The following is a 24,288-nucleotide window of genomic DNA, read 5'->3' as shown; positions in this document are numbered from 1 at the left end:
TACAGTCACAGTGGCTGTGATAGATTAATTGTGCCACTCGGCGGTGGCTATAGTAATCCTGGTCGGTGTGGCTAGCACCGCTTACCCGCCTGCAGGAGGGCTCAGAGTCCTCCGTGAGCCCTCAGCATGTGTCCTGAGCAGCGCGTATAACGGCGTCTCTGTCAGCCGGCGCCTCAGGTATCAAAATGAGCAGACAGCTGTTTCGCCAAGGAGCTTCGTCAGTGCTGACGTGTAGGTCCCACGTCAGGGTATTAAATAGCTGCCCATGTTATTGGTTAATGCTAATGGGCGTTTGTATCATGATTATGTGTTTGTGTGGCTTTGTGGCAGTGTAATAATTAGTTGATTGTCAGAAGCGCTAACTACGCAATCTCTCAAATGAGGGAGAAGAAGGGAGGTGATCCCTTGTGTTTTATTACTTTGCGCAACATGCACATAAATAAAAACAAATAGGTATCTCCTATTTAGGACTATTAAACATGCATACGCGTTAATTGTAAAAAAGGCAATAATTAACGGAAAATGACTTATATTCCTTCAAAGAAGGAACTATAAGAAACTGTTCCCTACATGTATGGGAAAAGAATATATATAATGATAATAGTAGGATACCATTATTTATTATTTTTTACTTTTTACGTGACAGTGGAGAGCTGTGATACAGCAACAAAGTCTTATTTATTAGTAGCTATAGTTACTATGTCGCTATGCAATGATAGAGTATCATTGGCAAATTAGCAAGAGAATTAGCATACGATCGGGCATCTTTTTGTGTTATATATGTGTGTTAAATGTCAAAACACAGACATAGTAGGGATCGCTGAATGAATATACAAGCAGGAGAATTGACATCAAACATATTACAGTAGTGTTAGAGTATTCCTTAATCCATGTTTGGGCAGTAATTATAGTAGTATGAGTGATGTGACTCAGGGATTCACATAATGTGTTATATTGTTGAACTAGTTACCCTGTGTCATAGGGAACGGTTGTGGAGAATTATAAGTCATAGACATTAGCTGTTTAAGGACATGACACCTAGATATTCTGGCTATTGTGCGGATATGTGTACATAAAGGATTTTCAGTATTTAATATTATGTATGATATCAGTGTTTAACCGTAAATAATTATACAAGCTTATAAAAGTATATCTGTAAAGAATATATATATATCTAGAAGAAGCAGAAAATGTGATAGTCGTAGATTAGTTTGGTATAATAGAGAGAATTATAAAGAAAAATAATAAAAATATAAATAAATAAAAATATATATATATATATATATATATATATATATATACACATATATATATAAATAAAAATAAAATTAAAATACAAATAATAATAATAATAATAATAATAGAAAATAATAAATATAAATATAAAAATAAATAATAAAATTAAATAAAATTAAAATAAATAAAATTAATAAATGTTAAAAATAAAAATAAATATAAATATAAAAATAAATAAAATAAAATAAAAATAAAAATAAATATAAAAATAAATATAAAAGTAAATATAAAAATAAATATAAAAATAGATATAAGAAATAAAAAATTGAGTGAAGTTAATGCATTTAAGCGGAGTTAATAAGAAGAAGGGGAGGGGAGTGTGTACAGTGTTGGAAATAGGATAGTATTTATTAGAAAAAAAGGGGGGAAGTAGGGGAAGTTGTGTATCTATGTGCATTAGGTGATATAATATAAATTAGAGCTAACGTGGGAGATGTCTGGGAATTGCTTATAGTGTAATTATATTAAATGGTGTCTGTGTAAATACGACTAGTGGTGAAATGAAATGTGGGGAGTATAGATGGGTGTGTGTTTATGTAGTGAAAAATCAGTATATAGTATCTAAGTGAATTGAAAAGGGGCAATCTGTGTAAAATATATAATACCAAGTTGTGACCGTGAAAGTGTATACTACATCCTATTGTCGGAGGTTTGTTAAAATATGTGACATGGATTGGAGAAATATAGAAAAGGGGAAAGGAGATAGTGAAAAAGTGAAGATAGAGATAGAGAGATTAATATGAATGAGTAGGAAGTGCATGGTTAGTGAGAGTAATATGAGTGTTGCACTGTTGCATAGGTAAAGCTGTTTAAAGGTTATTCATGCATGTCAAAAGGTTTTTTTTGCGGTGGTGTAGGTTTATTTTTTTAAAGAAAAGAATTGTAGCTTGTATATTCATTGAGGCCATTGGGAACCACAGTATTTAGATCGAATATCCATCTACTTTCTTTCTTGAGGAGTTCTTGAGTGAGATTTCCTCCTCTTATTCCTAGTCGGATTTGTTCGAGTCCAAATGCCTTCAGGTCTTTTGGGTTGCCTTCATGTACTTTGAGATAGTGGCGGGCTACTGATGTGAGCTTTTTAAAATTCGTGGTGTCTTTTTGAGCGTTCCTGATGTTTTGAGCCGTCTGTATTGGTTGTTACAACCAATTCTATTTGTTATGTGTAATCTGTTCGTGTTTGTTATTGTCTTCAAACCACTTTTTTACTAAATATTCTAATAAAAGCTACGTTTTAAATTAAACCATTATTCAATACAAATTTTCTATAAAAGCGTGCCCCCAAACAAAGGAGAGTACTTTTTCTTCCCCCCTTTTCTTATCTGTACATTTTACTCTCAGGGGAGCACCTCCACATGAGTTATTCTTTATTCTAAAATAACCTTTTGAGATTGTGGACTATACACTAATACCTATTTGCTCACATAATACTCTGATTAAAGGGTGCAACTTGTGCGCGGACCTTCTCCCAGATCCCCCTCCCCCAAAAAAACCCCATACATTGTTTTTGAGTTTTTATCTCAAATCTTTGTCCGCCAGCACAGCTCTACACCCATCCTATTTCTTTAGGAATTTACCTTCAAACGTGTTTTTTTGACCATCAACACAGACAGCAGTCTGGCATGGCCTTTAACTTACGGAAAGAACTTACCACTAAACGTGACATTGGAGAGGACCTTAACAATATCTTCCCCACAAATGTATCAGATACCACGGGATACAACAATTGGAACGACGATATTCATAAATTAAGATTACTCCTACAAAAACAGATACGTCTCAAATGGGAAATCACTACACTTGAGAATTACCTAAAACAAAAATTGGTACCCCGCGGACTCCGCCCTAAACTTTTTCCCACTTTTGAACTGGCAACAGACATTTTGAAAACAGAATGGGAATCCAGCCTCTTGAAATGTTCAAACGAATTAATGAATGTTCTCTATAAACATAATATGCTATTAATGAACAAGGTTGAGAAAGAAATTGAAGAACTGGGCACGACCCTAGAAGTCTGGGAGAAGGATACTACCTTCCAACACACTTTTGAAAAACAAAAGGAAGATCTCAACAGATACGAGGACGAATTAATCGCCAGAAAAAAGAATAAATTCATCAGAGACAAAAAGGACTTTTCAAGTGGGAATATCTTTAGGTGGACCAACGCACGCCAAACAAAGGGACGTAGATACTTCACAGAACAAAGCTCATCTGATACTGACTTTTCTGAAACCGAAGACGTCTCACCACAGATACCAGGTTCCTTGGAATCAACTTCCTCGGCTTCTTTTTTAGAGAGGGGCCCCTCCTCCAAAAACAGATATCGGAACCCTACAAGAGGAGACTACGGAGGGGGAAGAAAAGGAAAAGGGAGAGGAAACTGGAGAACATGGGGTACTCTAGAACCCGAGAGGCAATCTCCTCGCTTCCAGAAGAAATTCTGACCCCCAATAACCAACAGCTAAAAGTGATCAATCTCTCCGATCGGCAAATATCCCCAATACAGGAAACAGTTCTGGGTAAAGGCTTATCTTTCTCCCCTGAAACATCCTTCAATAGGTTCCAATGGGAAAAGGACCTACAACTTTTTGGGAGGAAACTTCTCCTAAAAAAATTCTTTGTCGACCACCAAACTAATGAGTCCGGAACAGCAAATCCCAGGTCTAACATCTCCCCACCTATACCTCTTACAGAAGAAGAAGAGTCCGCATTACAAGTATTGGAAGAACTTGCTGAAGAATCTGAGACTATACAGAATACCCAGACTGACTCAAGGGAAATCTTAAAAAGAAAGAGCACATTCTACCCATCAAACAACATTTGTCCAGAGGTAAAGATCTTCCTGGAACTGGTATCTGATGAAATGGACCAATTATATGTTAATAGATCAAGGCACCACACTAGTAAAAATCTCTTGCAAGAAGAATGGGAGGCTCTTAGAGACATCAAAAGCTGGGATGATGTAATAATAAAACAGGCCGACAAAGGTGGTAATATTGTACTGTGGCCCAGAGAACTATACCTCGCTGAAGCACTACGCCAACTTCAGGACAAGTCGTGTTATCAACAACTCACATTCAACCCTACAGACAACTACAGAATCTATTATAACAGGATAATAGAACAGGCTTTCAAAACTGGTACCATCACCAAAAGCGAGTTGAAATTTCTGAATGTGGAACACCCAAAAGTACCTACTTTCTACATGTTACCTAAGGTACATAAGAATCTAGTAAAGCCACCAGGAAGACCGATTGTCTCGGGTATAGGGGGCCTCTCCGAACAGGCAAGTGTGTTCTGTGACCGTCATCTGAGACATCACGTACTCTCACTAGCCTCCTATGTACAGGACACGAGTGATGTACTCAGAAGATTGGATGATGTGATCCTGGAAAAAGATCAATATCTAGTGACATTAGACGTGGAATCCCTATACACAAGCATCCACCATGATCAGGGCCTTGCAGCCATCAGATATTTCCTCGCCTCAGAAGGCACCAATGACTTCAATGAACTCCTACTTACACTTTTGGAGTTTATACTGAAGAAAAATTATTTTACTTTTAATGACAGATTCTTTCTCCAGGTCCGAGGGACAGCGATGGGCGCAGCCTGTGCGCCCACGTATGCCAACCTGTTCCTCGGATGGTGGGAGAGAGAGTCTGTCTTCTCGGAAGCCAACGAGAGATATACCAGCCAAATTACAACATGGCTGAGATATATCGATGATATATTAATGATATGGCAGGGCCCTAAAGCAGATCTCTTGGAATTTATCTCGGTACTTAACAACAACCACCTGAACCTAAAACTCACATTTAACATCAGTGACAATAATGCGACCTTCCTCGATCTATACATTTTCCGCGGTACCGATGATTACATCCACACAGAACTGTTTCGCAAAGAAACAGCCACTAACAGCCTTCTCCATCATGAGAGCTCACACTTCCCCCCTACCATTAAAAACCTCCCAAAGGGGGAATTCCTGAGATTAAGGAGGAACTGCTCCAGTAGAGAAACGTTCAATTCAAAAAGTAATGAACTCATGAAAAGGCTAATGGAGAGAGGCTATAGTAGGAGAAATATCAAGAAAGCTAGATCCATTGCCTTAAAAACAAAAAGAGAGGATCTCATTTTTCCCAAAAAGAAAACAGAACCCAATGGAGAAACATCGGCCCTAAGATTTGTCACAGAATACTGCAAGGAGTGGAAGGAACTCCAAAATATTATTGGCAGGCACTGGTACATCTTAAAAAACGACCGCGACCTCAAGAAAGCGTTATCTGATAAACCAGCATTCAGCTGGAGAAGATCAAGGAACTTAAGGGACACGTTGGTAAAAAGTCACTATATAGGAACCCCGAGAAGTAAACCTCGATTAAAAGGAACCTTCCCATGTAGAAACTGTAAAGCATGTCCACATATACAGAAAAAAGAACAAATCACCGACAGATACGGTAAAAAACATACAATCCAACAATTTATGAGTTGTAGCACAGTGGGAGTAATCTACTGCCTCACCTGCCCATGTGACTTGAAATATGTGGGCATGACCACCAGAGCTCTTAAGAACAGAGTACTAGAGCATATTGGAAACATCAGGAACGCTCAAAAAGACACCACGAATTTTAAAAAGCTCACATCAGTAGCCCGCCACTATCTCAAAGTACATGAAGGCAACCCAAAAGACCTGAAGGCATTTGGACTCGAACAAATCCGACTAGGAATAAGAGGAGGAAATCTCACTCAAGAACTCCTCAAGAAAGAAAGTAGATGGATATTCGATCTAAATACTGTGGTTCCCAATGGCCTCAATGAATATACAAGCTACAATTCTTTTCTTTAAAAAAATAAACCTACACCACCGCAAAAAAAACCTTTTGACATGCATGAATAACCTTTAAACAGCTTTACCTATGCAACAGTGCAACACTCATATTACTCTCACTAACCATGCACTTCCTACTCATTCATATTAATCTCTCTATCTCTATCTTCACTTTTTCACTATCTCCTTTCCCCTTTTCTATATTTCTCCAATCCATGTCACATATTTTAACAAACCTCCGACAATAGGATGTAGTATACACTTTCACGGTCACAACTTGGTATTATATATTTTACACAGATTGCCCCTTTTCAATTCACTTAGATACTATATACTGATTTTTCACTACATAAACACACACCCATCTATACTCCCCACATTTCATTTCACCACTAGTCGTATTTACACAGACACCATTTAATATAATTACACTATAAGCAATTCCCAGACATCTCCCACGTTAGCTCTAATTTATATTATATCACCTAATGCACATAGATACACAACTTCCCCTACTTCCCCCCTTTTTTTCTAATAAATACTATCCTATTTCCAACACTGTACACACTCCCCTCCCCTTCTTCTTATTAACTCCGCTTAAATGCATTAACTTCACTCAATTTTTTATTTCTTATATCTATTTTTATATTTATTTTTATATTTACTTTTATATTTATTATTTTTATATTTATTTTTATTTTTATTTTATTTTATTTATTTTTATATTTATATTTATTTTTATTTTTAACATTTATTAATTTTATTTATTTAAATTTTATTTAATTTTATTATTTATTTTTATATTTATATTTATTATTTTCTATTATTATTATTATTATTTGTATTTTAATTTTATTTTTATTTATATATATATGTGTATATATATATATATATATATTTTTATTTATTTATATTTTTATTATTTTTCTTTATAATTCTCTCTATTATACCAAACTAATCTACGACTATCACATTTTCTGCTTCTTCTAGATATATATATTCTTTACAGATATACTTTTATAAGCTTGTATAATTATTTACGGTTAAACACTGATATCATACATAATATTAAATACTGAAAATCCTTTATGTACACATATCCGCACAATAGCCAGAATATCTAGGTGTCATGTCCTTAAACAGCTAATGTCTATGACTTATAATTCTCCACAACCGTTCCCTATGACACAGGGTAACTAGTTCAACAATATAACACATTATGTGAATCCCTGAGTCACATCACTCATACTACTATAATTACTGCCCAAACATGGATTAAGGCATACTTGCCTACTTTTGAAAAGCAAAATGAGGGAGATTTTAGATGCTACCAAAATGCACCAAGCGCAGCGTCGCGCACCGTTGAAGGGGTGTGTCATCAACCAAAGGGCGTGTCTAGTGACTTGAACTAAGGAGATGCAAATATCAAATTTACTTTTGAAATGCATGAACAAACTATACATTTTCTTGATGTATCAATCACTAAAAAGGCTACATAACCGACAGATTGCAATACATTATTGTCGGCAGGGCTATTTTTCAGCAGGCTCCAGCAGGAACTGAGACCCTTTTTCTAGTTCACTCTGACAAAATCTTTCTTAAGCTGTGTACACACGGGGGCGATTGGGGCTGAAATCGCTGGAAATATGGTCGCTGGCGACCATATTACCAGTGATTGGAGTGCGCACCAATGATAAATCGCCGGGTGCGCGCTCCCGTTTTTAGCCCCCTTATGAACGCTGGTTGCAGGAGCTTGCTCCTGCGACCAGCTGATTACCTCTGCTGCTCCCCCGGCAGAGGTTCCCTTTCATCAGCGACCATCTCTGGTCGCTGAGGAAAAGGAGAAACTGAGCAATATATGGCTGAGCAATATATCTCCCCCCGTGTGTACGAGGCTTTAGATCAGGCATGTCCAACCTGTGGCCCTCCAGATGTGCTAAAACTACACATCCCAGCATGCCTTGCCACAATTTGGCTATTAGGGAATGCTAGAATGATGGCAATGCATGCTGGGATGTGTAGTTTTAGCACATCTGGAGGGCCGCAGGTTGGACATGCCTGCTTTAGATGGACAAAACCATGTGCACTGCAGGTGAGGCAGGTGTTACTTGTGCAGAGAGAATTTGATTTGGGTGGGGTTTTACTTCAAAGTGAGATCTGAGTGTAAAAATAAAGCAGTCAGTATTTACCCTGCACAGAAACAAAATGACTCACCCAAATCTAATTCTCTCTGCACATTTTAAATCTGCCCCCCTGCAGTGCACATGGTTTTGTCCATCTAAGAAAGATTTTGTCAGAAAGAGTGAACTAGAATAAGGGCCTCAGTTCCTGCTGAAAAATAGCCCTGATTGTCGGCATCTAGCTTCCATCCCACACCCCTCAAAAATGGTCTCCCCTTTTCTCAATTCCTCCGGGTCCCTAAAATATGCAATGATCCATCTGATGAACTGCTACAAATGAATAGGAGGAAAATTACATTTTTACAGAGGGGATAAACTAATAAAATGTTGCAAAGCGCCATGTCTAAAGCTTTAGCGCAACCACGCACTCAATCCCCTTCAACAAAAAGCAATGCAGACACTGCAATGGTTTGGGTGAGTACCTATACCACTGCTAGTACGAGGATTAATAAGATAGCCAAAAACCATTCACTCGATTCAAAACGACTCGAAATAGAGGCAGAAATGTCCGCAATTTAGTGTTACATACACATATTTCTGCAAGAGCACAGGTTGGAGAGACACATTTTCTCACTAAGAAACCAGGTGTAGATAAGTGCACGGGCTGTGCCACTTGCACAAACATGGAGACTGGCAACTCTTTTCCCATCCACATACAGGCAAGCAAATTAAAAATGTATTAAACTGCAGTAGTCAGTACGTAATATATTACATCAAATGCCTGTGACAAATATTACATAGGCAAAACTATACGTACCTTTAAGGAAAGGATGGTCCCATTTAATGCTAGAGGTGGTGATCGCAATCGATCTTTATCGCAACTTGAAACAAGGTGGATATCTGAATTAAATACTGTACAGCCATATGGATTAAATGAATATTTAACATTCACAAGTTTCTATTAAAGGGAACTTCTGTTTTAACTTAGTCTCCTGCATTAAGTTTACTGCCTGATTCTAATACTACTATATGTGCACAGACCCGCTGTATGTACCTTTCAGTCTTTTCTTCCCTTCCGTGCTCCATCTTGATATTATGACATTTATCTAAATAATTGTTTTTGTTACTATAGACATGTTGCACACAAGTGCACAATAGGGACTTAACACACAGATGTTCCCCAAATTACCTGTTCTTAAACTACATTGCATAGTACATCTCATTTTCACTCAGCGTCTCAGCATAATAAGGGTTAATCAGCCATCTTGGTTTCATACAGTTACTATGAATAAAACTGCTACAGACTGGCCAGGTCTGCACCACAAGTATTGCAACTCTCCTTATTTCTTCTCTATTTTATGACACACATAGATACAATGTTGCAGTAGCCATCATGAATTTGGTTATTTTTTTGTTCATTGTCACTGACAGCGCTACATCTTATTTTCAGAGAACACAGCAAGCAAAGTATGTTACGCTGTTCTCCTTATCACAGCTTGGATCAACCTGATATAGGGATAACCACTGCTGTGTGTTCCAGCGCTGTACATATCAATGTATATCTTATCATTTATATATATCATTTATATATCTCTCATTGCCATGCTTAGTGTTATATTTTTTTTTTTGTGTTGCTTTTTCTAATAATCATTTATAATCACGTGTAGATAATTTTGTGTATTAACCCTCACAGTATTTTTTGTCATAGAGGTGAGACTTTCCACCTCATTGAGAGGGGGTGTGTTTTTTCACGTGTTTGTTCACTTCCTGATGGTCCCTATATCTGTAAGCACTGCCTCATTATTCTGTATTCCTGATATATACACATACACATATATACATATCAGTGGCGTAACTATAAATTTTGCTCCCCCAAGCCAAAAAAGTTGTGGCGCCCCCCCCCCCCCCACACACACACTAATATATATATATATATATATATATATATATATATATATATATATATATATATATATATATATATATATATATATACATACACATACATACATACACAAACATACATATACACACACACAGGGATCCAGAAAAAATGACAGTGGGGGCACTACAATAAATAAATGGGGGGGGAGGGGCAGTTTCGTGCAGGTTCCTAGAAAAGTGTGTATTATGGTCTAATACAACGGGTTGTGGACTCCAAGGAAATACTGTTCCCAGGAGCCACAAATTCATTTTCATCATTCCGTGTGCATGGGATACAGTTCTAGCTGGGGACAGATGGGTATATGCTGGGCAGAGAGAGGGAGACAGATGTCGGGCAGGAAGAGGGGGACAGGTGATGGGCAGGGAGGTGGTACAGATGCTGGACAGAGAGAGGGGAGAGATGCTGGGGATGGACGGGGACAGACATTAGACAGAGAGAGGAAGACAGGTGCTGGGAAGAGGGAGGGGGGATGAATGGTGGGCAGAGAGAGGGGTGGTTTGCAGGGATGATTGACAGGGAGAGGGGGAACGGATGGTGGGCAGAGAGAGGAGATGGATGGTGGGCAGACAGAGGCCGGATGGTGGACAGGGAGAAGGGGTACGGATGGTTGGCAGGGAGAGGAGGAGGGCAGATGCTGGGCAGGCATAGGGGGGAGAGAGAGGATATCCAGTGAGTCGGTGGGCAGATACTGGGCAGGTAGAGTTGGGACAGATATTGGGCAGGGAGTGGGGTAGGCACTGGGATGGAACGCAGGACTGAGGGGCGGGCATAGACGGACTACCTCATACATACATACATACACTGCCACCCTGATATATACAGATACATACAGTACATACATACACTGCATCCCTCATACATACATACATACAACCATCCATCCATACACTACCTACCTCATGCATGCATGCATACATACACTGACTTCCTTATGCATACATACATACATACATACATACACTGCCTCCCTCATACATACATACATACATACATACACACACTGACTTCCTAATGCATAAATGCATACACTGCCTACCTCATACATACATACATACATACATACATACACTGCCTCCCTGATACATACAGCACATCCATACACTGCCTACCTCATACATACATACATACATACATACATATATACATACATACACTGCCTCCCTCATACATACATACACTGACTTCCTAATGCATACATACATACACTGCCTCCCTCATACATACATACATACATACATACATACATACACTGACTTCCTAATGCATACATACATACACTGCCTACCTCATACATACATACATACATACATACACTGCCTCCCTGATACATACAGCACATCCATACACTGCCTACCTCATACATACATACATACATACATACATACATACACACACTGACTTCCTTATGCATACATAAATACTCACACTGCCTCCCTCATACATACATACATACATACATACATACATACATACACTACCTACCTCATGCATGCAGGCATGCATACATACATACATACATACATACATACACTGCCTCCCTCATACATACATACATACATACATACACTGCCTCCCTCATACATACATACATACATACATACAACTATCCATACACTACCTACCTCATGCATGCATGCATGCATACATACATACATACATACATACATACATACACTGACTTCCTTATGCATACATACATACATACATACATACATACACACAAACACACACACACACACACACACACTGCCTCCTACATACATACATACATACATACATACATACACTGCACCCTCATGCATACATACATACATACATACATACATACATACATATGTCCCCAAAATGACATCCATACATGTATCCCAAGATATTAATAATATTGTACATACCACTGGCGCTGGGTGGAGGGCCTGCCAGCAGCAGCATTAGGGAGTCCAGCAGCAGGTGTTTGCACTTTGCAGGGGCCAGCTTAATTGTCCCCTGGCAGAGAAGAGGCAGCAGCTCAGGCCCCAGGAACCCATGCTTGTTCTCAGTCAGGCTCAGCAGTGACTGGAGGGAGGAGGCGGGGCTCAGAACTGCAGCGTGGAAAGTGAAAGTAAAGTCACTTCCTCTGCTGCTGCTGCCCTTGTAAGCCCCAGGCTCCTGAGTCCCGTCCAGCAGCAGCTGCTGCTTTCATTACAGCCGGCGCTGCTGCCTGTCACGCTGTGACACACTAATTATTATGCCGGGCGCCCACCGCAGGCGGCTCCCCCAAGCAGCTGCGGGGGCTGCCTTTATTGTAGCTACGCCCCTGATACATATATATGCAATATGGCGAAGGCGGAACGGAATTTGCATTAAAGAAGTCTCTGAGTGCCGCCTTCACCATATTGCATGTCATATTTGTGTGTGTGTGTATATATGGGAACACAGTGGATGGCACTCGTGCATGTGCAGTCAATTTTTTTGGGGGGGGGGATGGGACATAAACCGCGAGGAACCGAGGGATTTGCGGGGGAGCGGGAGGAGGATTAAAAAACGTGAGCCTCCTACTAAATGCGGGAGTGTAGGCAACTGTACATATATACACATACAGTATGTGTATTGCCTACAGTACATAGGCACACATAAAGGTATACCATGGATAAGAACACAGCACACAAAGTGTGGCACCAGACATTATACCAACCTCAGTAGCCTGCATTTACTGTACATATCACTTCATGGCTGGTAACCTAGCTGCTATATATAAATGTATATAAAAGTGTTCTACAGCACAGCATTCCCATTTGGAGCTCAGCCTTTGCAGGCAAGCCCAGATTTGGAGGGTGAATGGGCGGAGCTTCAGAAAGTCAGTGGGCGGGGTTTGGAGGGCTCCATGTGTGGGCAGGGCTTACACTATTTGCATATAAATGAGCAGTGCTTTAAGGTAGGTACAGGTTGAGGGTTGCGGCTGAGGATGGTGGTGTTTTACTGGCTTGGAGCAGCTCTGAGAAGGTGGGGTTTCAGCAGCTTCGTGTGAAATGGCAGGTCCTGCTGCCGGAGCTCTTACCCACTGTTTGACCCTGGACACGGAGAGTACTGTATGCTGATGCTCCTTCCCTGCACACACCAGAACCAGAAACCCCAATCCCCCCCCTCCCCAACCCCCAGAGTGCCGGAGCTCTTACCCACTGTTTGACCCTGGACACGGAGAGTACTGTATGCTGATGCTCCTTCCCTGCACACACCAGAACCAGAAACCCCAATCCCCCCCCTCCCCAACCCCCAGAGTGCCGGAGCTCTTACCCACTGTTTGACCCTGGACACGGACAGTTTGCAGAAGCTCAAAATAAAAAAGGAAGCAGGTTTTAGTGGGTGAGGGAGAGAGGTTACTTACTGCTGGTCCCGGCTCCCGCTGCCACGCACAGTCAAATGTTGTCACAGTCTCCGCGCTGCCCTCCTACTCCGTGCGCTTCCTGGCTCCCAGCCGCTAACTCTGCTGCCGCTCGTGGAAGCTGCTCCTGCTCAGACCTGCTGTCGCACCACGGCTTCCCACACGGCCCCGCGGTACCCGGCATAGTGAATGATGTCGCGCATTAGGGCCCCGCCCCCGAAATATGGCGCTCGCGCATGCGCAGTCCATTTTTGGGGGGGGAATAGGTCAAAAACCGGGAGGAACCGAGGGAATTGCGGGAGAGCGGGAGTAGGCATCAAAAAACGGGAGACTCCCGCTAAATGCGGGAGGGTAGGCAAGTATGGATTAAGGAATACTCTAACACTACTGTAATATGTTTGATGTCAATTCTCCTGCTTGTATATTCATTCAGCGATCCCTACTATGTCTGTGTTTTGACATTTAACACACATATATAACACAAAAAGATGCCCGATCAGATGCTAATTCTCTTGCTAATTTGCCAATGATACTCTATCATTGCATAGCGACATAGTAACTATAGCTACTAATAAATAAGACTTTGTTGCTGTATCACAGCTCTCCACTGTCACGTAAAAAGTAAAAAATAATAAATAATGGTATCCTACTATTATCATTATATATATTCTTTTCCCATACATGTAGGGAACAGTTTCTTATAGTTCCTTCTTTGAAGGAATATAAGTCATTTTCCGTTAATTATTGCCTTTTTTACAATTAACGCGTATGCATGTTTAATAGTCCTAAATAGGAGATACCTATTTGTTTTTATTTATGTGCATGTTGCGCAAAGTAATAAAACACAAGGGATCACCTCCCTTCTTCTCCCTCATTTGAGAGATTGCGTAGTTAGCGCTTCTGACAATCAACTAATTATTACACTGCCACAAAGCCACACAAACACATAATCATGATACAAACGCCCATTAGCATTAACCAATAACATGGGCAGCTATTTAATACCCTGACGTGGGACCTACACGTCAGCACTGACGAAGCTCCTTGGCGAAACAGCTGTCTGCTCATTTTGATACCTGAGGCGCCGGCTGACAGAGACGCCGTTATACGCGCTGCTCAGGACACATGCTGAGGGCTCACGGAGGACTCGGAGCCCTCCTGCAGGCGGGTAAGCGGTGCTAGCCACACCGACCAGGATTACTATAGCCACCGCCGAGTGGCACAATTAATCTATCACAGCCACTGTGACTGTATTTGTCTCTCCATAAGTTATTTCCAGGCAAAACAAATGTTTATTGTTTACCATTGAGGAACAAGTGTCTTAACTATATGGGCGGTATACATTGCACTTAATTTATGTAAATGTCAGCCTGCACCATCTGACGGCAACATATCTAATATTTTTTTACTCTTTGTCTTCTTGACATACCTCCCAGGGATTCCCCACATACTACATGCAGGATTTGGCAGGACCCTGCACTGTCTTTGCGCAACAGGGCACCATACTTCCTGCATGAAGGAGTGGGAGTTATCCCTTACTATCCCCTAACGTTATCTGGTGGTGTGTACCGCTCACTTCCCAACAATGTTTTGACAAATGGGAAGCAGCAGCCTACTATAATCCACCGGATATAAACCGTCTCTTGTCACATTCTAAACTTTACTTTTAAACACTTTTCTTTCAGCAGCACTCTCAACCCTACCCCTTGGGTCTCGGCTAGACCCTGCTCTGGTATTTCACCAACAGGGCACCTTGTCCGGGGGCAAGGGAAAGCAGACGCTCATAAACTTTATCACCCCTTTTTTTGCCCAATATCTGACTACATTAATCAGAGACTGAGATGTTACGAATATATTCTGATTCCATTTAATGAGACATTTGTTACAATTGTGGCTGTCACCGCTTTACTGCTTGCATTAAAATTCAGGATTAATTTGTGTTAAAAAATTGTAAATTATCTTCTTCCTGAAATGTGCATGTGGGTACACACCATACAATAAATTGGTGTGAACCGAAATTAATGTTTTTTTCTATTTTCGCATATAATTAATCTTTTTTGAGATATACACCAGTATTAATAGACCCACCCATTGAAGGTTATATTACTAATTAGGTCTATTCTACATTTATTCAGGTAGTACTGGTACTTAAATTTCTATCTCAAACGTCAGCATTTTGGAGACGGGACTCTCTCTTTTGAGCCGTCTGTATTGGTTGTTACAACCAATTCTATTTGTTATGTGTAATCTGTTCGTGTTTGTTATTGTCTTCAAACCACTTTTTTACTAAATATTCTAATAAAAGCTACGTTTTAAATTAAACCATTATTCAATACAAATTTTCTATAAAAGCGTGCCCCCAAACAAAGGAGAGTACTTTTTCTTCCCCCCTTTTCTTATCTGTACATTTTACTCTCAGGGGAGCACCTCCACATGAGTTATTCTTTATTCTAAAATAACCTTTTGAGATTGTGGACTATACACTAATACCTATTTGCTCACATAATACTCTGATTAAAGGGTGCAACTTGTGCGCGGACCTTCTCCCAGATCCCCCTCCCCCAAAAAAACCCCGTCTTTGAACCTCTAGCAAGTAATAATGATTATCATTGCTCCATACTCTAAGAGACACCATTAGAACCCTGGAAAGTCGCAGATCCTGAGTACACTGAAAATCTACAGTTGCTCACAAAAAATTTTTTCAACGCAGGGGATGTAGCTCAGTGGTAGAGCGCATGCTTCGCATGTATGAGGCCCCGGGTTCAATCCCCGGCATCTCCATCTTTTGCAAAATCAAGATTCTTGCTTAACTGTATGCATCCTCTCCAAAAGAGACGCCTTGAAAAGCCTTATTCTGCAATGCTCAGTAGGCAGTCATAGCATACATCCTGTGCGTCTTTCTAACAAGGTATGATACTGCTGATCAAACTAAATATAAAAATGTCCTCTACTTTGAACACTTGATCAATATCAATGCCATTCATTATATAAGATAGGAGATTCTGATACTAAACCAGCCTCGTGTTAAGACTTACAGCAATCTAAAGTGTGGAATGGGCATTAACTCGCATCCTTATCAGATGTGGACACTCTGGTGTCTTTGAACCTCTAGCAAGTTATAATGATTATCATTGCACCATACTCTAAGAGACACCATTAGAACCCTGGAAAGTCGCAGATCCTGAGTACACTGAAAATCTACAGTTGCTCACAAAACATTTTCAACGCAGGGGATGTAGCTCAGTGGTAGAGCGCATGCTTTGCATGTATGAGGCCCCGGGTTCAATCCCCGGCATCTCCATCTTTTGCAAAATCAAGATTCTTGCTTAACTGTATGCATCCTCTCCAAAAGAGACGCCTTGAAAAGCCTTATTCTGCAATGCTCAGTAGGCAGTCATAGCATACATCCTGTGCGTCTTTCTACCAAGGTATGATACTGCTGATCAAACTATATATATAAAAATGTCCTCTACTTTGAACACTTGTTCAATATCAATGCCATTCATTATATAAGATAGGAGATTCTGATACTAAACCAGCCTCGTGTTAAGACTTACAGCAATCTAAAGTGTGGAATGGGCATTAACTTGCATCCTTATCAGATGTGGACACTCTGGTGTCTTTGAACCTCTAGCAAGTTATAATGATTATCATTGCTCCATACTCTAAGAGACACCATTAGAACCCTGGAAAGTCGCAGATCCTGAGTACACTGAAAATCTACAGTTGCTCACAAAAAATTTTTTCAACGCAGGGGATGTAGCTCAGTGGTAGAGCGCATGCTTCGCATGTATGAGGCCCCGGGTTCAATCCCCGGCATCTCCATCTTTTGCAAAATCAAGATTCTTGCTTAACTGTATGCATCCTCTCCAAAAGAGACGCCTTGAAAAGCCTTATTCTGCAATGCTCAGTAGGCAGTCATAGCATACATCCTGTGCGTCTTTCTACCAAGGTATGATACTGCTGATCAAACTAAATATAAAAATGTCCTCTACTTTGAACACTTGATCAATATCAATGCCATTCATTATATAAGATAGGAGATTCTGATACTAAACCAGCCTCGTGTTAAGACTTACAGCAATCTAAAGTGTGGAATGGGCATTAACTCGCATCCTTATCAGATGTGGACACTCTGGTGTCTTTGAACCTCTAGCAAGTTATAATGATTATCATTGCACCATACTCTAAGAGACACCATTAGAACCCTGGAAAGTCGCAGATCCTGAGTACACTGAAAATCTACAGTTGCTCACAAAACATTTTCAACGCAGGGGATGTAGCTCAGTGGTAGAGCGCATGCTTTGCATGTATGAGGCCCCGGGTTCAATCCCCGGCATCTCCATCTTTTGCAAAATCAAGATTCTTGCTTAACTGTATGCATCCTCTCCAAAAGAGACGCCTTGAAAAGCCTTATTCTGCAATGCTCAGTAGGCAGTCATAGCATACATCCTGTGCGTCTTTCTACCAAGGTATGATACTGCTGATCAAACTATATATATAAAAATGTCCTCTACTTTGAACACTTGTTCAATATCAATGCCATTCATTATATAAGATAGGAGATTCTGATACTAAACCAGCCTCGTGTTAAGACTTACAGCAATCTAAAGTGTGGAATGGGCATTAACTTGCATCCTTATCAGATGTGGACACTCTGGTGTCTTTGAACCTCTAGCAAGTTATAATGATTATCATTGCTCCATACTCTAAGAGACACCATTAGAACCCTGGAAAGTCGCAGATCCTGAGTACACTGAAAATCTACAGTTGCTCACAAAAATTTTTTTCAACGCAGGGGATGTAGCTCAGTGGTAGAGCGCATGCTTCGCATGTATGAGGCCCCGGGTTCAATCCCCGGCATCTCCATCTTTTGCAAAATCAAGATTCTTGCTTAACTGTATGCATCCTCTCCAAAAGAGACGCCTTGAAAAGCCTTATTCTGCAATGCTCAGTAGGCAGTCATAGCATACATCCTGTGCGTCTTTCTACCAAGGTATGATACTGCTGATCAAACTAAATATAAAAATGTCCTCTACTTTGAACACTTGATCAATATCAATGCCATTCATTATATAAGATAGGAGATTCTGATACTAAACCAGCCTCGTGTTAAGACTTACAGCAATCTAAAGTGTGGAATGGGCATTAACTTCCATCCTTATCAGATGTGGGCACTCTGGTGTCTTTGAACCTCTAGCAAGTTATAATGATTATCATTGCTCCATACTCTAAGAGACACCATAAGAAACCTGGAAAGTCGCAGATCCTGAGTACACTGAAAATCTACAGTTGCTCACGAAACATTTTCAACGCAGGGGATGTAGCTCAGTGGTAGAGCGCATGCTTTGCATGTATGAGGCCCCGGGTTCAATCCCCGGCATCTCCACCTTTTGCAAAGTCAAGATTTTTTCTTAACTGTATGCATCCTCTCCAAAAGAGACGCCTTGAAAAGCCTTATTCTGCAATGCTCAGTAGGCAGTCATAGCATACATCCTGTGCGTCTTTCTACCAAGGTATGATACTGCTGATCAAACTATATATATAAAAATGTCCTCTACTTTGAACACTTGTTCAATATCAATGCCATTCATTATATAAGATAGGAGATTCTGATACTAAACCAGCCTCGTGTTAAGACTTACAGCAATCTAAAGTGTGGAATGGGCATTAACTTCCATCCTTATCAGATGTGGGCACTCTGGTGTCTTTGAACCTCTAGCAAGTTATAATGATTATCATTGCTCCATACTCTAAGAGACACCATTAGAAACCTGGAAAGTCGCAGATCCTGAGTACACTGAAAATCTACAGTTGCTCACGAAACATTTTCAACGCAGGGGATGTAGCTCAGTGGTAGAGCGCATGCTTTGCATGTATGAGGCCCCGGGTTCAATCCCCGGCATCTCCACCTTTTGCAAAGTCAAGATTCTTACTTAACTGTATGTATCCTCTCCAAAAGAGCAAGAGACCAACAAATGAATGATTGCACTCTAAATTGATGAACAAAGTTTAATCACAATTGAATAATTTAACAAAAGTAATTTAAGAATGAAAAATATGAATGATTGCACTTTAAATTAATGAGCAAAGTTTAATTACAATCGAATAATTTAACAAAACTAATTTCTTAAGAACAAAAGATATCTTTAAATACATTGGGCAGACAGGAGGATGGGTTTGGAATTTGATATAAAACATATAGAGGGAAATTTACTAAGATGTGAGTTGTATTTCACAAGGGATTTTGCTATGGACAACCAGGCAGATACTATCTATTTTCTTCTAGTAGGTGTTAAAAAAATGAGAAGTAGTTTCTGATAGGTTGCCCATAGCAACATTCAATGTGAAACACAACTCACATTCTTAGTATATTTCCCCCATAATGTTTTGCTCAAGAAACTTTTTCAATGTAGGGGATGTAGCTCAGTGGTAGAGCGCATGCTTTGCATGTATGAGGCCCCGGGTTCAATCCCCGGCATCTCCACCTTTTGCAAAATCAAGATTCTTGCTTAATGCATCCTCTCCAAAAGAGACACCTTGAAAAGCCTTATTCTGCAATGCTCAGTAGGCAGTCATAGCATACATCCTGTGCGTCTTTCTACCAAGGTATGATACTGCTGATCAAACTATATATATAAAAATGTCCTCTACTTTGAACACTTGTTCAATATCAATGCCATTCATTATATAAGATAGGAGATTCTGATACTAAACCAGCCTCGTGTTAAGACTTACAGCAATCTAAAGTGTGGAATGGGCATTAACTTGCATCCTTATCAGATGTGGACACTCTGGTGTCTTTGAACCTCTAGCAAGTTATAATGATTATCATTGCTCCATACTCTAAGGGACACCATTAGAACCCTGGAAAGTCGCAGATCCTGAGTACACTGAAAATCTACAGTTGCTCACAATACATTTTCAACGCAGGGGATGTAGCTCAGTGGTAGAGCGCATGCTTCGCATGTATGAGGCCCCGGGTTCAATCCCCGGCATCTCCACATTTTGCAAAGTCAAGATTCTTACTTAACTGTATGTATCCTCTCCAAAAGAGCAAGAGACCAACAAATGAATGATTGCACTCTAAATTGATGAACAAAGTTTAATTACAATCGAATAATTTAACAAAAGTAATTTAAGAATGAAAAATATGAATGATTGCACTTTAAATTAATGAGCAAAGTTTAATTACAATCGAATAATTTAACAAAACTAATTTCTTAAGAACAAAAGATATCTTTAAATACATTGGGCAGACTGGAGGATGGGTTTGGAATTTGATATAAAACATATAGAGGGAAATTTACTAAGATGTGAGTTGTATTTCACAAGGGATTTTGCTATGGACAACCAGGCAGATACTATCTAATTTCTTCTAGTAGGTGTTAAAAAAATTAGAAGTAGTTTCTGATAGGTTGCCCATAGCAACATTCAATGTGAAACACAACTCACATCTTAGTATATTTCCCCCATAATGTTTTGCTCAAGAAACTTTTTCAATGTAGGGGATGTAGCTCAGTGGTAGAGCGCATGCTTTGCATGTATGATGCCCCGGGTTCAATCCCCAGCATCTCCATCTTTTGCAAAATCAGGATTCTTGCTTAACTGTATGCATCCTCTCCAAAAGAGACGCCTTGAAAAGCCTTATTCTGCAATGCTCAGTAGGCAGTCATAGCATACATCCTGTGCGTCTTTCTACCAAGGTATGATACTGCTGATCAAACTAAATATAAAAATGTCCTCTACTTTGAACACTTGATCAATATCAATGCCATTCATTATATAAGATAGGAGATTCTGATACTAAACCAGCCTCGTGTTAAGACTTACAGCAATCTAAAGTGTGGAATGGGCATTAACTTGCATCCTTATCAGATGTGGACACTCTGGTGTCTTTGAACCTCTAGCAAGTTATAATGATTATCATTGCTCCATACTCTAAGAGACACCATTAGAACCCTGGAAAGTCGCAGATCCTGAGTACACTGAAAATCTACAGTTGCTCACGAAACATTTTCAACGCAGGGGATGTAGCTCAGTGGTAGAGCGCATGCTTTGCATGTATGAGGCCCTGGGTTCAATCCCCGGCATCTCCATCTTTTGCAAAATCAAGATTCTTGCTTAACTGTATGCATCCTCTCCAAAAGAGACGCCTTGAAAAGCCTTATTCTGCAATGCTCAGTAGGCAGTCATAGCATACATCCTGTGCGTCTTTCTACCAAGGTATGATACTGCTGATCAAACTAAATATAAAAATGTTCTCTACTTTGAACACTTGATCAATATCAATGCCATTCATTATATAAGATAGGAGATTCTGATACTAAACCAGCCTCGTGTTAAGACTTACAGCAATCTAAAGTGTGGAATGAGCATTAACTTGCATCCTTATCAGATGTGGACACTCTGGTGTCTTTGAACCTCTAGCAAGTTATAATGATTATCATTGCTCCATACTCTAAGAGACACCATTAGAACCCTGGAAAGTCGCAGATCCTGAGTACACTGAAAATCTACAGTTGCTCACAAAACATTTTCAACGCAGGGGATGTAGCTCAGTGGTAGAGCGCATGCTTCGCATGTATGAGGCCCCGGGTTCAATCCCCGGCATCTCCATCTTTTGCAAAATCAAGATTCTTGCTTAACTGTATGCATCCTCTCCAAAAGAGACGCCTTGAAAAGCCTTATTCTGCAATGCTCAGTAGGCAGTCATAGCATACATCCTGTGCGTCTTTCTACCAAGGTATGATACTGCTGATCAAACTAAATATAAAAATGTCCTCTACTTTGAACACTTGATCAATATCAATGCCATTCATTATATAAGATAGGAGATTCTGATACTAAACCAGCCTCGTGTTAAGACTTACAGCAATCTAAAGTGTGGAATGGGCATTATCTTCCATCCTCATCAGATGTGGGCACTCTGGTGTCTTTGAACCTCTAGCAAGTTATAATGATTATCATTGCTCCATACTCTAAGAGACACCATAAGAACCCTGGAAAGTCGCAGATCCCGAGTACACTGAAAATCTACAGTTGCTCACGAAACATTTTCAACGCAGGGGATGTAGCTCAGTGGTAGAGCGCATGCTTCGCATGTATGAGGCCCCGGGTTCAATCCCCGGCATCTCCACCTTTTGCAAAGTCAAGATTCTTGCTTAACTGTATGCATCCTCTCCAAAAGAGACGCCTTGAAAAGCCTTATTCTGCAATGCTCAGTAGGCAGTCATAGCATACATCCTGTGCGTCTTTCTACCAAGGTATGATACTGCTGATCAAACTAAATATAAAAATGTCCTCTACTTTGAACACTTGATCAATATCAATGCCATTCATTATATAAGATAGGAGATTCTGATACTAAACCAGCCTCGTGTTAAGACTTACAGCAATCTAAAGTGTGGAATGGGCATTATCTTCCATCCTCATCAGATGTGGGCACTCTGGTGTCTTTGAACCTCTAGCAAGTTATAATGATTATCATTGCTCCATACTCTAAGAGACACCATTAGAACCCTGGAAAGTTGCAGATCCTGAGTACACTGAAAATCTACAGTTGCTCACAAAATGTTTTCAACGCAGGGGATGTAGCTCAGTGGTAGAGCGCATGCTTTGCATGTATGAGGCCCCGGGTTCAATCCCCGGCATCTCCATCTTTAGCAAAATCAAGATTCTTGCTTAACTGTATGCATCCTTTTCAAAACAGACGCCTTGAAAAGCCTTATTCTGCAATGCTCAGTAGGCAGTCATAGCATACATCCTGTGCGTCATTCTACCAAGGTATGATACTGCTGATCAAACTAAATATAAAAATGTCCTCTACTTTCCCCAAGGGTCAGTCCTTGGCCCTCTCCTCTTCTCCCTCTACACCACCTCTCTGGGCACCCTCATCAGCTCCTATGGTTTTCATTACCACCTTTATGCTGATGATACCCTAATCTATCTCTCCTCCCCCGACTTATCCCCATCACTTCTGTCCAAGGTCTCCGAATGCCTCACGGCCATCTCAGCCTGGATGACCCAACGCTTCCTGAAACTAAACATGGCTAAAACTGAACTTCTAATCTTCCATCCCCCGAACATCCCCTCTTCTCCCACTATCTCCATCAGCATTGGTGAAACTGAGATCACGTCCACCGACCAAACGCGCTGCCTCGGTGTCATCATTGACTCCTCCCTCTCTTTCACCCCCCACATTCGTGCTCTCTCACAGTCTTGCCGCTTTCACCTACGCAACATCTCACGCATCAGACCATTCCTCTCCACTGACGCGATCAAAATTCTCATTCACTCTCTTGTCATCTCCCGCCTTGACTACTGCAACATCCTTCTCTCTGGGCTACCTCTCACCCGCCTCGCACCTCTCCAATCCATTCTTAACGCTGCTGCTAGGCTCATCTTCCTCTCCCACCGCTCTACCTCCGCCTCCCCCCTCTGTTTATCTCTTCACTGGCTCCCCATTCCTTTCCGAGTTCTCTTTAAACTCCTCACCACCACCTACAAGGCTCTCTCCTCCTCCACAGCTCCCTACCTCTCTTCACTGATCTCTATCCACACTCCCTCCCGTCCTCTTCGCTCCATCGCTGACCGCCGACTGACCTCTCACCTAATCACCTCCTCCCACTCCCGTGTCCAAGATTTCTCTCGCGCTGCCCCCCTGCACTGGAACAACCTCCCGCCACCCATCAGGCTATCTGATTCCCTTACCTCCTTCAAGCGCTCCCTCAAAACC

General features: G+C 40.6%; 14 non-coding genes across 14 annotated transcripts; all 14 read left to right on the top strand.

The window, feature by feature from the left end:
- Positions 1 to 16,259: 16,259 nt before the first annotated feature.
- Positions 16,260 to 16,331, top strand: TRNAA-CGC (transfer RNA alanine (anticodon CGC)). Its single transcript has one exon. It is a non-coding gene; the product is annotated as a tRNA-Ala (tRNA).
- A 448-nt stretch (positions 16,332 to 16,779) lies between these two features.
- Positions 16,780 to 16,851, top strand: TRNAA-UGC (transfer RNA alanine (anticodon UGC)). Its single transcript has one exon. It is a non-coding gene; the product is annotated as a tRNA-Ala (tRNA).
- Positions 16,852 to 17,303: 452 nt separating this feature from the next.
- On the top strand, positions 17,304 to 17,375 carry TRNAA-CGC (transfer RNA alanine (anticodon CGC)). Its single transcript has one exon. It is a non-coding gene; the product is annotated as a tRNA-Ala (tRNA).
- Positions 17,376 to 17,823: 448 nt separating this feature from the next.
- Positions 17,824 to 17,895, top strand: TRNAA-UGC (transfer RNA alanine (anticodon UGC)). The gene has a single exon. It is a non-coding gene; the product is annotated as a tRNA-Ala (tRNA).
- Positions 17,896 to 18,347: 452 nt separating this feature from the next.
- On the top strand, positions 18,348 to 18,419 carry TRNAA-CGC (transfer RNA alanine (anticodon CGC)). Its single transcript has one exon. It is a non-coding gene; the product is annotated as a tRNA-Ala (tRNA).
- A 448-nt stretch (positions 18,420 to 18,867) lies between these two features.
- Positions 18,868 to 18,939, top strand: TRNAA-UGC (transfer RNA alanine (anticodon UGC)). Its single transcript has one exon. It is a non-coding gene; the product is annotated as a tRNA-Ala (tRNA).
- Positions 18,940 to 19,389: 450 nt separating this feature from the next.
- On the top strand, positions 19,390 to 19,461 carry TRNAA-UGC (transfer RNA alanine (anticodon UGC)). Its single transcript has one exon. It is a non-coding gene; the product is annotated as a tRNA-Ala (tRNA).
- A 504-nt stretch (positions 19,462 to 19,965) lies between these two features.
- Positions 19,966 to 20,037, top strand: TRNAA-UGC (transfer RNA alanine (anticodon UGC)). The gene has a single exon. It is a non-coding gene; the product is annotated as a tRNA-Ala (tRNA).
- A 445-nt stretch (positions 20,038 to 20,482) lies between these two features.
- On the top strand, positions 20,483 to 20,554 carry TRNAA-CGC (transfer RNA alanine (anticodon CGC)). The gene has a single exon. It is a non-coding gene; the product is annotated as a tRNA-Ala (tRNA).
- Positions 20,555 to 21,057: 503 nt separating this feature from the next.
- TRNAA-UGC (transfer RNA alanine (anticodon UGC)) lies at positions 21,058 to 21,129 on the top strand. Its single transcript has one exon. It is a non-coding gene; the product is annotated as a tRNA-Ala (tRNA).
- Positions 21,130 to 21,577: 448 nt separating this feature from the next.
- TRNAA-UGC (transfer RNA alanine (anticodon UGC)) lies at positions 21,578 to 21,649 on the top strand. The gene has a single exon. It is a non-coding gene; the product is annotated as a tRNA-Ala (tRNA).
- Positions 21,650 to 22,097: 448 nt separating this feature from the next.
- Positions 22,098 to 22,169, top strand: TRNAA-CGC (transfer RNA alanine (anticodon CGC)). Its single transcript has one exon. It is a non-coding gene; the product is annotated as a tRNA-Ala (tRNA).
- Positions 22,170 to 22,617: 448 nt separating this feature from the next.
- Positions 22,618 to 22,689, top strand: TRNAA-CGC (transfer RNA alanine (anticodon CGC)). Its single transcript has one exon. It is a non-coding gene; the product is annotated as a tRNA-Ala (tRNA).
- Positions 22,690 to 23,137: 448 nt separating this feature from the next.
- On the top strand, positions 23,138 to 23,209 carry TRNAA-UGC (transfer RNA alanine (anticodon UGC)). The gene has a single exon. It is a non-coding gene; the product is annotated as a tRNA-Ala (tRNA).
- The last annotated feature ends 1,079 nt before the right edge of the window (positions 23,210 to 24,288 follow it).

The sequence above is a fragment of the Crinia signifera genome, chromosome 3, assembly GCF_055691185.1.
Source record: "Crinia signifera chromosome 3, ASM5569118v1, whole genome shotgun sequence".
NCBI classification, from domain to species: domain Eukaryota; kingdom Metazoa; phylum Chordata; class Amphibia; order Anura; family Myobatrachidae; genus Crinia; species Crinia signifera.
The sequence above is the reverse complement of the archived record's forward strand: the minus strand, read 5'-3'. Positions and strand labels throughout refer to the sequence as shown.